The 15,153-nt window shown below is 44.6% G+C and overlaps 1 protein-coding gene across 1 annotated transcript in view; it reads left to right on the plus strand.

Annotated features, from left to right (window-relative positions):
* Window positions 1–374: 374 nt before the first annotated feature.
* Window positions 375–15,153, plus strand: part of KYAT3 (kynurenine aminotransferase 3) — a 237,203-nt gene continuing 222,424 nt past the window's right edge. Inside the window, exon 1 of the mRNA XM_069862827.1 lies at window positions 375–536. The gene's annotated coding sequence lies outside the window, so the exon portion shown is untranslated. The remainder of the gene's footprint in view (window positions 537–15,153) is intronic.

A 15,153-nucleotide genomic window follows, 5' to 3' on the forward strand; every position in this document is an offset into this window, starting at 1 on the left:
GGTTTAATGTGGGAAAAATACAAGAGTACAAACCTGAAGCTTGATTAGGATGTCCTTTATTCCTTCTTGATTTTTCATTCTTCCTTCCCAGACGTGTTTAAATTTGAGGTACTCTGTCTTGAACCCTTCGTCACTTCACAGCAGAACCCCGACTCTTTCTCCATTACCTAAATCAAAGCAGGTAAGCGAGAATTAAAATGCTGGACCCCAGACTACTGAAAAGTATTTAGCTCAGCACAGAAATACACTGTCTTCCACTGCATTTTGCAACCTGGACAACCTTGTCCCATCCCTGTCCTCCCTGATCCAGAGCCCCTCCTCAGCTTTCCCAGAGCCCCTTTCAATACTAGAAGCTGCTCTGAGGTCTCCCTGGAGCCTTCTCCTCTCCAGGATGCACAACCCCAACTCACTCAGCCTGTCCTCGTAGCAGAGCTGCTCCAGCCCTCGGATCATCTCCGTGGCCTCCTCTGGACTTGCTCCAACAGCTCCACGTCCTTCCTGTGCTGAGGACTCCAGCACTGGACACAGGGCTCCAGGTGGGGTCTCACCAGAGTGGAACAGAGGGCAGAATCCCCTCCCTCGTCCTGCTGCTCACAACTCTTTGGATGCAGCCCGGGACGTGGTTGACTATCTGGGCTGCGAGCACAGGTTGCTGACTCAAGTTGAGCTTCTCCTCCACCAGCACCCCAAGTCCTTCTCCTCAGGGCTGCTCTCAATCCATTCTCCACTCACCCTGTATTTGTGTTTGGGGTTGCCCTGACCCACACACAGGACCTTACACTGGGTGTCGCTGAACTCCATGAGGTTCGCACAGGCCCACCTCTCAAGATTGTCCAGGTCAACTCCTACCTCTGGGTTTCTTTCTTTCTCTCCACCAGTGAAATTCAAGGAACTTCTAACTTTGTCCAGGGTTTCAAAAGCACACAGGTGAAATACATCCTTCAGTCCATCACACGCAGAGCGTACGCAGCAGGCTCCCCACGTTCCTTAAGCCTTGGCAACAAACTTGTACCTGGGAGATTCCCAGCAAGAGCAGGACCACACTTCTGCTGCATGACGCCATCACATCCACACAGGTGGAAACCCAGCTCAAGTCCCTGCTGATGAGCTTCTCACCATACCCTGCTGAGCAGCAAGGATCCCAGCAGGCGAGGCAGCTCTTGACACCGCTCCTGCAGGGGCAGAAGGGCAGCGCGGCGCCCAGCAAGCTGCTCTCCTGCTCCCATGGGGCAATCCGCAGTCCTCAGCGGTGCCTGCAGGGAGGGAGCATGTTCTGAGGAGCAAAGTGTGTGCTGGTCCATGGGGTTTGAGTAAACAAGGTTTGTTTTTTTCCTGTTTTCCAGAAAAAAAAGCTCCCTGTCCGTATTACTTGGTGAGAACGCAGCCCAGAGTTGTGAACACAAATATCAGTGAGTGAAGCTTATGTTCTGCATTTTTTAAGGCAGTAACTCAAAGTCCATACCAGGCCAGGACATATCGCTAGTTCAAATGTGAAAGGGACTTCCTAAGAACTTACACACCCGAGGCCTTAAGTGGTGGAACCTCAGAGAAGCTTACTGAGCACTGCTGAGGTCGGGGAAAGAATTCAACCAGCTGTCAACCGAGGACCACATTCTTAAGAGTTAGATCTCAACCTATGAGTCCATAACTCCTCTGTGTTACTGTCCCACAGCAATGAAACGACACTTCCAGTTTGGTTTCCAACGCGTCAAACTTCCCAGTGAAGTGGTTTTTTGAATTTTCCCTGTACCCTTTAACATCACGCAGATTGTCAGGTTCTCTTCTCCAACCTGCTGGCTCCCAAGTGAAGACAACTGCCAAAATCAAAGAGAAAAACAGCGTTCTGTGTTGCAGCGGGCACCGATAGCAGACATCAGGACAGCACCAGTTATAGAATGATGGAATGGTCTGGGTTGGAAGGGTCCTCAAAGCCCATTCAGTCCCACCCCACCCCTGCCATGGGCAGGGACACCTCCCACTGCATCAAGTTGCTCCAAGCTCCATCCAACCTGGCCCTGAACCCCTCCAGGGATGGGGCAGCCAGGACTTCCCTGGGCAACCTGGGCCAGGGCCTCCCCGCCCTCACAGGAAAGCATTTCTTCCTAAGACTGCGGTCACCAAAGGTAACTGACAGAATGCTGGGAGAGACATGGACACGCTCAAACCCTTTCTGACTAGCGTATAAGAAGACTCCACACAAACGTGTCTGCTCCCTCTGAAGCCATTCTGCCCTGTGGAATTCAGAGTGCTGAGCTCTACAACGCCTGCACAGCTCTTGGCTGTAAGACCATGATTTCTTTCTGGCTAAGTCCAACTTCTTTCCTCTGCAGGACCAGATCAGTCTGATGGATTTAATGGGATTCGTGGGATTTTCATTTTTCCTGAGAGCCTACTGTATTTATAGGCAAGAAATACAGTTTTGCCCTTTTTTCTCTCCCCAACAGTTCGGTAAAACAGCTCCCCCTTTTAGGGGTCGGCAGTAAATTTTGTAACACTGCAGAGAATCCCTACGTGCAACGGAATGCTCGAGTGGAAGAGGCTTCCTCGGCAACAAGCCCCCACCCTCCAACTTCTGTAAAGTTCTCTTCCTAAAGTTCTAAAATTCTCTGGTTTACAGGCAAAGCACTCAAAAAGCTTACCATTAAATTAAGGTTTTTCCTTTGTTCCAGTGCGCGCATTTTGGGGCAGGGTTGTTAAGCAAGGAGAATAACAACAGAGCCTCTGCAGAAAAGGTCATTTTCTGGCAGGAGTTCCAGTTCTTCCCTATTAAATGCTCACATGGAGCTTGGTTTATTGTTTGCTTGTTTTAAAACCAGAAATGACACTCAAATCAAAATCCAGAATTTGCACGTCACGTTTCAGTTTGAGTTATAAACCCTTAAATTAAGAATTTATCATAAAACCCACGTAAGTCCCTCACAATAACATTGCAAACAGCATGCTAATAATGACTAAACGCTATCATTCCACTCAAGACATTGTGACAGGTTCGATGTTAACTGCTTGCAATTAGAAGCCTGTCCTAATCAAAGCACATCAATATGAATTCTGACAGTACTTTCGTAGCTTCCAAAATATTATTAAAATAAACAAGTTCAGGGGCAGGAAGAGTAACACAGAGATAAACAGACACTTTCACAATTAGAAAAGCCCTTGGCAATAGGCAGTTCAGTTTTAATTTCTTAATTATTTTAATTTTCATTTCAACTTCTTAATCAGAATTTCTGAATACAGGTTACCTAGACCAAGAGCCAAGTTCTGTACTAACCTGGTTTAACATGCCTGGCCAGGAGCATCCAGCATTCTGAACATGAGACTCTAACCTATAGGAGCATCCTAATGAAACAAGGGAGCAAGATTAAACTAAAATAAATACATACATCATTGTTTTTAAAAACATGACAGAGGGGCAGCCTGAAGATTTGTACTGGCAGTCAGTTCCATTTTTTTTCCCCAGTCGTCTTCTTACTCATTACAAATAAGTTAGCTAATTGCTAAATAACAAAAAAGACACTAATTAAAGTGGTGGTTTTGACATCTGTGTGTATTCAAAGTTAAAACTTAATTAGAAGTTAAAACTATGTTGTTTTATTGATGCGTACTGAGCATTTTTAGCCCTTTAAACATTAAATGGAGGTTCACTTAGGAAGGGACATTAAAATGAAACATTAAGTACACTGCTAATTTTTTTCCTCATTAGTGATACCCACCTTCCTCCTGACAGTCACCAGCAAAACGAGAAATCTGCCAAATACGAGCAAATCTTTCCACCTTCTTCCTAAATTATTGCCTTCGAATTGCTGCTCTTCTTCTGCCAGCTTTATTCCTTTCACTCATCAGCAAGGGAATTCATGTGCTCCAGCCCCCCTCCTGCCCTGGAACAGTGATACTCTGATAATAAACTCTTACTGCCTTTTTCTATCTATCAAACCCATGCAGAAATCGCTGCCGAGGCATCCTCCCCGCTCACGCTCACATCCCGCCGACCCGCCTTGGGAGCACTGAGCACAACCCAGCGCCAACCAGCAATTAGAAGATAATGGTACTAAAAAGCCTGAGCCCGGGAGTTCTTCAGCTGCTCTGCCAGCCCTTGCAGGACTCCTTTATGTGCCTGGGAATTAAGTAATTAAGAGCCCAATTTATTGTTCAGTATAAAGGATTTCCTTCTCTCCAGTCAGGTTTGACATCGCCGAAATTCACCACCTTATCAGAAGATGCCAATTGTTCATGCTGGTTCCCAAAAGACAAAGAAATCCATGGATACATCGCTTCATGGCTGAAGTTGGCTTTGAAAAACAATTGCTGTCACAGTTTGAGCATGGATCTTCATGCCAGATTGCAAGAGTACACTTAAATAAAGAGAGACCTAAATCCACAAGATCTGGAGAAGCCAAAGCTCTCATTAAAGTAGGCTGTGGATACGTTGATGCTCCTCACTCTGAAAAGGAAAGGATGAACATGGTTTTAACCCAGTCACTGATTTCATTCACCATCACACAAGACCACACGGTGTAACCTGGAATGTTTTGCCTACAGAAGCCAGACCACTGTAACCAAGAAAGAGTGAGCTTTAACTGTGGAGGGCAATGAATGCTGCTGTGTTAGCTCCAGCCCAAGCTGTAGCCAAGAGATCAGTGTGCAAACATCGTATCACAGCCTGTGTTTTCTAGCTGATACACAGAATTAGGGACTCACCTCCATGACAAATCCATGGTGTGTTTAAACACAAGCAGGAGAGGTTACATCAGAGCAAGTGATAAGTGCAATGTTATATCAGTCACCGTGGTCAAGGGGAAGTTGTGTTCAACTTCATGGATTAAACCCCAGTGGAGATCAACCTCCTACTTCTCTTTTCTTCCAGCGTAAGGAAGTCTGTCAGTGGGTCTTGGCAGAATTGGAAGGAAGGAGTCAGCCAGACCTGCAATGTAGGAAAGAAAAAATCCAACTAGTTTTAGGGAATAAAGAGGGTGACTAGAGATGTGAAACCTTCACAGAAGAATTTGTAAGAACAAATAGGATAAACGTGTGGGGAACAAGCCACGTATTCCCATTCCTGCCTCAGTTCAGGGTTACTGACCAGCTCTAACCACTCCAGCTCAGAGACTTTCAGGATTTTAATATTCACGGTGCTGTTCCTGCACCCCTCCTAGTGCTGTCACATGACTCAAATCAGCCTCTTTAGCCAAAGTAAAAAACACAGCAAAACGATCCAGTAAAATACTGTGAGGGTGGGGAGGCCCTGGCCCAGGTTGCCCAGAGCAGGGGTGGCTGCCCCATCCCTGGAGGGGTTCAAGGCCAGGCTGGATGGGGCTTGGAGCCCCTGATCCAGTGGGAGGTGTCCCTGACCAGGGCAGGGGTGGAACTGGATGGTCTTTGAGGTCCCTTCGAAAGGAGTCGAAAGGATCCTGTTGGGACTGAGTGGGCCAATCAGCCTGTGGGGTGGCAAGGATGGGATATTTACCGCACTGTAAGTGATTGTAGAACCACCCTGCGAGGCTCTGGAGACCAAGCCAAGCTGTCCTGGCTTAGACAGAGAAGAACTTCCTTTGCGCTTCTGTGCAGAGGAGAAAAAACGAGCTTCAAGAATGGCGACTTTGTTCAATCTGAAAAGACAAGATATTGAAAGAAAAGTGAAACCACATCATATCACTAATAAAATCCTGTCTGAAAAGCTGTATTGAAAGAGTGCACAAAGAACAATCACAAGATCAATTCCTAATACATCATGCAAGTATTTTTAATGAACTTTTTTTTAGTCCACAGCTCAAGTCCTGACATTTATTATTTCAACGAGTTCAGATGCTCTTTCCAGGATTTCTGTGAAAAAAAGGAAGCCATTTTCCAACCTTGAAACAAATTGGCTCCCGTATGCAAGTTTAAATTATCCATCACCCGGCAGGAGGATTCCAGCAAAATCGAAGGCCATCTTGGCAAATAATCAAGGTAAATTTGTCACATTTTTTACCGTGCTGCATACTTTCAGAGTTTCATAAAAAGATCCACATAATTAGTTTAGCTTACCAGGAAAAAAAAAAGTTGACTGACAAGGTCAGACTCTTGCCCTTTCAGTAAATTAGAGAAGATTGCCATAAATTGCATAATATAATGAAACACCAATTTGCATATTTGCTGCTATATTAAAAGGGATCAGTTTTAGCTCGCAAAGCAGAACAAATAAAAACATGCATTTTAATAACTCAAATTACTCCCAGGAAGTGACCCTCAGCAGAAAGCCTGATTATCACTACTTAATTAGAAGCCTTGGAAATCTAAATCCTCCTTTAAATCCTATTCTGTGTACAGTGAAAGATGAAGCCGTGAGTTTTGTCTTAGATTCAATATTTACTCTTTACTAATATGTTTGCAGGGGAGACTTCCCAAGCATTATGAAGACATGCAAAAAAAATTAATATTCAAAGAAAGAGTGCATAAAACCTGTGTTGGCTTGCAGGTGCAAAGCAATTAACAAGCTGGCATTTGCGGTACTTTTAATTAATTAATTAAAAATTCAAAGCTGACTTTCATTTCTTTAAATGTTTGAACATTTTATCCATCAATAATGAACGACTACTCGCTGCTGCGCTACAACAGCTGGCAAATGGAAAACTCGGGCCGACGCCGTAAGAAAGTGCAGAGGAATTTCACATTTTGCCTTCTCCTCACAATTTAAAAATGCAAGAGAGTTTGAAGCTCCGTAGGATGTGGAAGTGACTTTCATGCTGTAAAAATAACCTGCATTCTATATTGCGGTCCATCCGAGAACAGGAACAGAGAAAAGTTTCAGTACAAAATGTATTCGGGTTTAATTTTTAATTTAACTGAAAAAATCCAATTTTGTTTGCTTTGGGATGTCAAGGAATGTTTCGTAATAAAATGTTGTGCTCTGATCTTTAAAGCTTAAAATCATCCTAGAAAATGAGATTTTGAGTAATTTCTAAACAGTCACAAATAACCAATAGCCAGAGAAAGGTGCTGTGGTGTAAATTCAAAATCTGACATCACACGTATGATAAACATCCTGTTTTCTGCAGGAAAACGTTGGCCAGTGCATATTTGGAAGACGCTACCATTAATATACTCTAATTAAAACACAAATACTCCAGTGCTACCTCGCTAGGCACCCACTCAGCTGGAACTAACTGTGTTTGCTTAATCTACAATTTTCGATGTATTAGCAAAAATAAATGTTGGTGAATGTAAGAGCCTGATTACATATCTTGGGTAAATTGGTGATAATGAGTCAAGAGACTTTGTGTTCATTCACATATATTAGAATAAGAATCATTATGAAATTAAAGCTAAGATTAATCCTGCTAATGACACCGTGGAGCATCTGGGAATAAGATAACCCAGATGTCAAATTCGCTGTGATACTGTGCTGCTATTTGATAGAGTAACCCCTTGAAGTGTGCTTCTAAGGCAGCTCGCTGGTACCCCACAGTCCCAGCACTTGAAATGCAAATGAGTGACAAGACAGACTAATAATGAGAGCAGATTCTAGCAGTAAGGAAAATGAATAAATTAAAAAGACCCTGAACCGCTGATAAGAACGAGCAGCAGGCAACCCAGTGTCCTCAATTAGGGCGGATGACATCTGCAGTGCGTTTCTCTCTAATAAAGCCCTCACTCTGTATTCCAAAGCACACGATTCTAACACTGTTAACATTTTAATGTCTTGGGCGTGCATAGTAACACTAATTACAAGATGATTTGGATGACTTCTGAATCTCTTTTATGTCTTCCACTGAGTAAAAATCTGAGTCGCAGCTTTGATATCATAAATAAAATGTAGAGACCTGCCAAGCATTAAAGCTCTCCTGAAGTAACTCAGATCTGCTAAGTTGCATTAAACCTTTATAGCTGAGTAAAGAGCATTCTCTATGAATTTAAAGAGGGTCACTGTCTATACATTTTAATGGCAAAGCTTTACGTATCCCCAGCATTTTTCCTCAGACTGCAGCTGTTGTTGTTTTTAATTACTAATGAGTTTAATCTAATGTTTTGTTGAGCTCAATTTACCTTCTCCGTAGCATTTGTTCAGAAACTTACACCAGGATTAAGCAACTTGCTTCCTTGTTTCCCCAACCCTGACTCTTTTCCGGCGAACCGCTCCGCTCATCGGGAAGGGGCAACTGTTAGCAAAACCACTCCCAAAACAAGACCGAGATCAGCACCACCTGAGAAACACCCTCACTTTCACTGCAGCACAACACCTCCAGGTGCTCGAGGCCAGGCTGGATGGGGCTTTGAGCAATGTGATCCAGGGGGTGATCCAACCCAAACCAGCCCATGAGTCTATGACTCACTTCCACATGCATCACTTACAAGAAAAAAATCACAATAACTCATCAATCCACAGTTAAGATTTGTGGTCTTTAAGACTTGGGAGAAGGAGCTGCTCAAGCCATTTAATCTCACTAAAAACCTTCCTCAGAACCTCACATCTGTGCCCATTTCTGATGACGTTTCTGGGACACCACCCCCAGCCTGTCTTGCTTTTTTGGGTTCCACAGCACACACACCTGCCTCTGCCTCTACCATATATGTATCCACACACCCCTTTTTGTTGTTTTTTTTCCCACTCTAAATATATTGATAAGAGATATTTTCACTGGTCCAATTAAATTTTGCACAAGCCTAAGACAAGATAATTGAAGAGAAATTAAGAGAAAAGCCAACTGGCCTTGGGATCTGTGCCTTCAACTACATTTTTAGGTGCATTTTAGAGGGTAATTTATACAAACTCTCATCTAATGCAGACATTCTTTCCTTTTTCAGCCTTCACAGTCTCAAGAATTAATGAAGTGCTGAGAAATTTCAGAGAATACGTCGATGCTAATAATTTTAAACCCTATCTCTGAGGAACAAGGGCAATTATTTCTACTGGTATTTTGTTGTAGATCTTGTCTTCCAGGTGGAAGAAGCTGCTAGCTCGTCCTTATGCCAGAATTCAGCATTTGAAATGTTGCTAATGTCATCAAACTAGTGTCACCCTTTGGATGCTTCAGCCCATGATGTGCTCAGTCAGGAAATAATGCACACTGAGAACGTCGCACAAAAGGCTCACTCTTTTCCTTGAATAAAAACACCCCATCACTCATGTCTCCAGTCTTCTCTTGACCTCCACAGCCCTGTGGATTGTCATTGCATTTCAGCCCTGCGTTTTAGCCAATATGATTGTTCTCCTTCAGCTGGGTGGGAAAAGGACTTGTGAAGCTGGAATCATTCACTCATAGCCTCACTCACTTAGAGCACTGAGAATTTGCTCAAGTATCCCCAAAGCTAAGTTTAAGCAAAGAGCTCAGCATGTCTACACCCAAAAGCTAACATGCAACCAGCTCCAGTGATTGGAATGTACGTGCAGCTAGGAGCATGGGTGATTCAAAAAAACAGCTTCTCTTTTAGGTCCATGAGATGAAAGCTCAAGCTGTAAATCCTCTTCATCTGTTGTCCTTGACACCCATGTTTTGTCTTTCTTGGTGGTCTTTGCTAAGAGCCTGATCCTGTCCCAACCTACATCACTTATCCTAATCATCAGCATCTTAATGACCATTTCAAGTGACTTTTGAGCACAAGCGACCACTGTCCGAGTGCCTTCCCATCTTCTGGAGAAGCTGCCTTTCTCCAAGAACCACTTTGCACCACCCTATGCCTCGCTGCTTCGCTCTGCTCACCCCTGCAACCACCTGGCAGTGAGATGGAGGCCCAAAGCAAAGCATTCTACCTCCTCCATTTCCATCCCTTGGAGCTGGCTTGCTTGGATGCCTTCACAGAGCACTGCATGCCTGTCCTGATTCCCTCTTAATCTATACGAAATCCCAGGATCCAGCAGAATTTTATTACCCCATAGCCTGTATCTCTCTTCTGAAAATACCAAGAGTCATCTCTCCCCTTTTAACTTCAGGAGACAGCATGATGTACCTCCTGCAAGAACATGAAGTCAGTGTAGAACCACCGAAGCCACTGAAGGTTGGGGTCTTTATTTATAGTAGAAGCTTCGTTAGAGGAAAAAAACTGATTAAATATGCATCGAATGTGGCTTTTTAATAGCTGCAAAAGCTTGTAACGTAACCACACGAATAAACCACAGAGACACAGAGGGGAAAGAAAAAGAGTTAATCAAAATCCCCCCTTAGAAAGGTCACTATGTCATCTCCATGCTACCACCTTCACCAGGAAGGTTCAGTAAACAGCAAGCCAGCAGGTTCCAAAACCAACTACACAGGGAATTCCTGAGACAGAAGTTGAAGTCACAGTTACATGGGTCTTGTCTTCCCTTGTGCTTGGGCAAAGTTGCCATTAATATTAATGGCAGCCAGGCATGCATGTAAAGGCGAGAAACCCCTAATTAGTGTCGCAGCACATGCAACATTCCGAACAGGGAAACCATTTTGTATGCCCTAATTGCACAAAATTGGCAACAAGTTACCGTATGCATCTGTATCAAAGGCTACAGAAGCTCAAGAATTCTCCAGGGGTAGGAGAACGTGCCCATACTGCAGAGTCTGGGTGACAGAAGCATCCTGCGTGTGTAAGACCTACCACCTCTGCTCCCTGCAGGGGCTCCCTGGCCGCTGCCCGTGCTCCATCCCTCACGTCTCGGACGGGAAGCACAAGTGCCCGGGCAGAGATGTGCTTTTTCCACCAAGGCAGATGTATTTTTCAGCATTTCTTACTTAAACGGATCTCTGCTGGTAACACAGATCCTGAAAAACTGCAACAAAACCACCCTGCAGCCTTACAAAACCACCTGAACTGTACTGATCATGTTAGAGAAGGAGCTTCTCTCTCCCGCCTGCAGGAAGTTTCTTCATACAACACACTGCTACAAACCATGAGGAAGTCCATTTGGCTGCAGAAAGACGTCCAAGGCCCAAGACACATCTGCTACAATTTCTACTGAACACAAAGCACTGAAATGCCTGCAAAAATATCTCACAACTTTGCTTACTTTTAAGTTAGTATTTTTTTTTCCTAACTAACCCCATAAACCAATTCTATCTGCAAGTAAAGGTAAGTGGTTAACTGGGATTATATGAGCAGCACTTGTGATAGTGTGTTTTTTACAGAGAAACCCCTTCCTTAATAATAACTCCCTTTTTAGATTTTTAAATCTTTAAAAATACATTCCCCAAGCATCTATGTTTTCCCTTCTTAAAAACAGCCAAGCAAGTAATTCCTCAAATAACTCAGTTGCCTTCTCACTGATGCTGCAGACCTCGGCTTTGCTCCAGAGACTCAGAGACAGAAACACATCCTATTCAACATGATTTAATTTTTAAACCAGAGAAAGGAAATACTGTGTGAAACATTCTCCCGTAAATACTTAATTGGGAGTCAACATGAACAGCAGCCTGGCATCAACCCACTTAACAAGGAACACTACCGCCTCAGTCCAGATTTTCTTTGCTGAACACCAAAGTTTCTTTCCAAAAGCAAATGTTGGCAATGTGCACTCACAGCCCAGAAGGCCAAATGTGTCTTGGGCTGCACCAAAAGAAGCACAGCCAGCAGGGTGAGGGAGGGGATTCTGCCCCTCTGCGCCACCCTCATGAGACCACACTGGAGTCGTGTCCAGTTCTGGAATCCCCAACAGAAGAAGAACATGGAACTGTTGGAACGAGTCCAGAGGAGGCCACAGAGATGAGCTGAGAGCTGGAGCACCTCTGCTATGGGGTCAGGTTGAGAGGCTTTGAGAACCCCGATCCAGTGGGAGGTGTCCCTGCCCATGGCAGGGGTGGAACTGGATGGGGTTTTAAGATTCCTTCCAACCCAAACCATTCTATGATTCTAAATTCTTGCCTAGATGTCTTTTTTAGCACCAGTCTTCATCCTTCTAGAGCCAAAATCTGGAAGCAACATCTGAGAATGTGAAAGCTTAAAACATTAGGTAAGTGACCATGTGCCTGGCTCCCCAGTGACAATAAGACGAATCTGCCTGTGCTGTGTTTGTGGAGAGACTGTTTGGCCCCAAATACTCAGCTTGGACGAGTTCAGAGTTTCCCCCGCTGCTCTCCTGTCATGCCCATCTGTCGGAGTGGCAGAGTGCCCACCCGCAAGGTAGGATGCCAGTTCCAACCGGAGTACGGATACCAACCGGTTTGGGAGGAAAGCCTATTGGATGGAGCTAACAACACCTTATTGACAGCGATCCTCCCGGTGTCAAGCAGTGCCAAATTAAGAACACATGCTACATTACAAGGATCACATCTGTTAACAAATATTGGCACTTTGTCCCTGGCATCTGCGTTGCTTGTTAATCCGCTTCAGTGGTGAAAAGGCTGCTGCAGCAGAAGCGTTTGGGCCTCGTCCTACCAGTGTAATGACAGATTTACTCACCGGGACTCTCCCAGTACCAGGCCAAAGGCTGCCAGCGGTACCTCTGCGTCCATCTCTTCCCTGGGGCCGGTGATGCCCTGCAAAAAGCTGTGAAATTACACAATTCTAATACCTAATTGAATGAGCTTTTCCCTGTTTTGAGGGTTTATTAAGCCTATTGTCAAGCCTGCCAGCAACAAGTGAAACCTGACTGCAGAAAACAGTGACAAGTAATAAATCGGGGAGAAACAACTGTTATAAATTCTTGGTACATGGGGTTTGCAATCTAAGTTAATGACCAAATTAAATATCTCAGCCCAAAGGAAAAAAGTGGTGTTTCTTTCTACCGTTGGTTAAAGACCACACAACCATTGCGTTGATGATGCTCTTCAGTGGCACCCCAGTACTTCACTCGCCTGCCAGCAAGAGTTTAACCAGCCAGGATGTACAAAAAGGGACTGAAGATGTTACTGAATTATCCCTCAAGTTCTAGTTCCCAGGGCTGCTACCAATGGTTCCTTCCTCCCCCTCTGCAGGAGCATGCTTTGAGCAGGGAGGACTTCACCAGCCAAAAACTCTCGATCAGGACAGAAGCAGCAGGTATCTTGCACTGCATGCAAACCATGAGAGCTCCCCAACCAACTCCAAACCACATGTCAGCCCCCACACCCGCAAAGCTGCAAGACAAACAGGCACAGAATAAGAAAATTATTTAACAACAGTTAACAAAAAGATGCAGTGATTAATTTTTCTTGAAGGCCTGAGGAAAGCCTAGCTTGTGACAATCTATTCCAGCCAGAAATACATACATGATGCTACAAACACCGCTCTCTCGCTTGGCTGCTGGATTTAGCTTGCTTAAAACAGTCTGAAAGCAGCAAATGACATTTGCGATAATGTCATAGGGGGAAAATGCTTAACTGCCGCATGGATTTACCTGGCATGTGAAAGATGTAATTCTAAAGATAACGATAACGATGTTCCATTTATACATCTCCTGTCATCCACATTAATCCTTCTGTTTCACTAACTTCACAGGAACAGCCTTAACCACAAGGCTGCAGTCAGCACTGGAGACACACAGCTCAGAAGAGGAAAGAAGAATCCACCCACTTGGCAGGCAGCATCTGAACAACAAGAGGCACAACGCGATGAACCACGGCTCGGCTTCCAAGTGGGCTGTGCCCTTGGAGTGTAGGTGCAGGCTACGTACACGTATCCTCAGGATCCAGCTTGTCCCCGCAGCAATCCCAGCAAAGATGGCATTTACGACGAGTTCACCCAAGCCAATGCCGCTTAACCTGGTGAGTAAATGGAATCTGTTAAACCACCAGAGCATTTCCCAGCACAAGTAATGGTTCCAGTACAGACCCTGGTCACGTCTTGTTTCTTGTTCACCAGGGAAACGCACTGGAATCACTGTTCAAAGTGACATGTGCATCCGTGGAGGCCAGGTTACGCCACTTAATTTTAGACACATCTGAATTAGATGTCTCATCACTCAAATGCTTTCTCTAGAGAGGATGTGCACCTCCAGAAGGCATTTCAAGTCTCAGGTCAGTTCAACTGCCCTTTTTAACAGCCTCTCCCTCCCCCACAATTGGAGAGAAAGCCAAAGGTGACATAGTCTCCTCAGACAGATTCTTAATGCTCAGTGGCAGGAGTCACTTTTCATTTGACATACCTAGTTCGGAGAGGCAAAATGGTGTTTCTTGGCTAGTCATGAATCAGAAAATACCTGCTTGTCTGACCCTAATCGCCAAATCACACCTCTCAAAGGATACCTGTGCAGTCCAGGTGAGCTGTCTTATGGCCATTTGCATCCTTGGACCCGAGAAGGCAGCTTGGAGCTGTTAGCAGGCTCTTCAAAGGGGCTGGAAAAGCTGCCACCAAGGAACCACCACCAGCACAAGGGAAGATTCAGCCTCCGGCACCAAGACGGACTCCCCAGATGCCCAGCCACCCAGGCCTGTGGAGACTCTGCAGCGACCAAGGCTTCTGCTGAATAAGACAATGATACTGACAGGACCTGAAGAGCAGCAGTGATAGAAACAAAACTAAAAGAGAAGGGCTAGTAGACAAGCAAATGTATGAATATTTTATTCTTTTACAAAATTTAAAATATGAATTTACGTACATTGAAAAGGTTAAGGACAGAAGACAGAGGCTGCAGGGTGTCATTTCTACACACCTGAAATAATACATTCATCTGAACTCTCTCCACAGTTATCAGTGGAATAAACCCTTGATCGCTTTCACAGTCTCAAGCCAAACCGTGGTCCAGGCTCCAGCCCCACAAACAGAACTGGACACTTGTGGCAGAGACCACTGGTGAAAGTGTTAGTGAAGTGATCAGCATGGATTTTCTGCATTTCTGGGGAAAAAGCCAGCTTTTAAACACTTAATCAAATGCTGCCCTCTGGTGAGGAGACAGCTCAGGTGAACACGCACGGCTCGAAGCTGTTAGATGGTCTGAACGAAAACTTCGCTAACGTAACCAAGTACAGACCCATCGAGACAGAGGAGCCCAGTGAGACGTCTGGATTGTTAGTAGCAATCATTACTTCATTATATTATCACTGGGGATGGTTTTCCCCCTACATTTTATAATCATCATTACAAAGTATTCCGTACCCTTCACATCTCCAACACCATTCCATGCTGTAAACCTCCCTCAGACTTTCATATTTCATCTGTTCAAGTTTTAATGATGTGTTTCACCATTCTTGAGCCCTTCCATCCTTCCAGTAGCCTGTTAAGGACGAAATACTGAACATTAAATTAGCCTGCAGGATAGCAGAGCCCAGCAGCATCTTACAGACACCTGGAAGTGGA

Source organism: Phaenicophaeus curvirostris, chromosome 8 (assembly GCF_032191515.1).
Source record: "Phaenicophaeus curvirostris isolate KB17595 chromosome 8, BPBGC_Pcur_1.0, whole genome shotgun sequence".
Taxonomy (NCBI): Eukaryota; Metazoa; Chordata; class Aves; order Cuculiformes; family Cuculidae; genus Phaenicophaeus; species Phaenicophaeus curvirostris.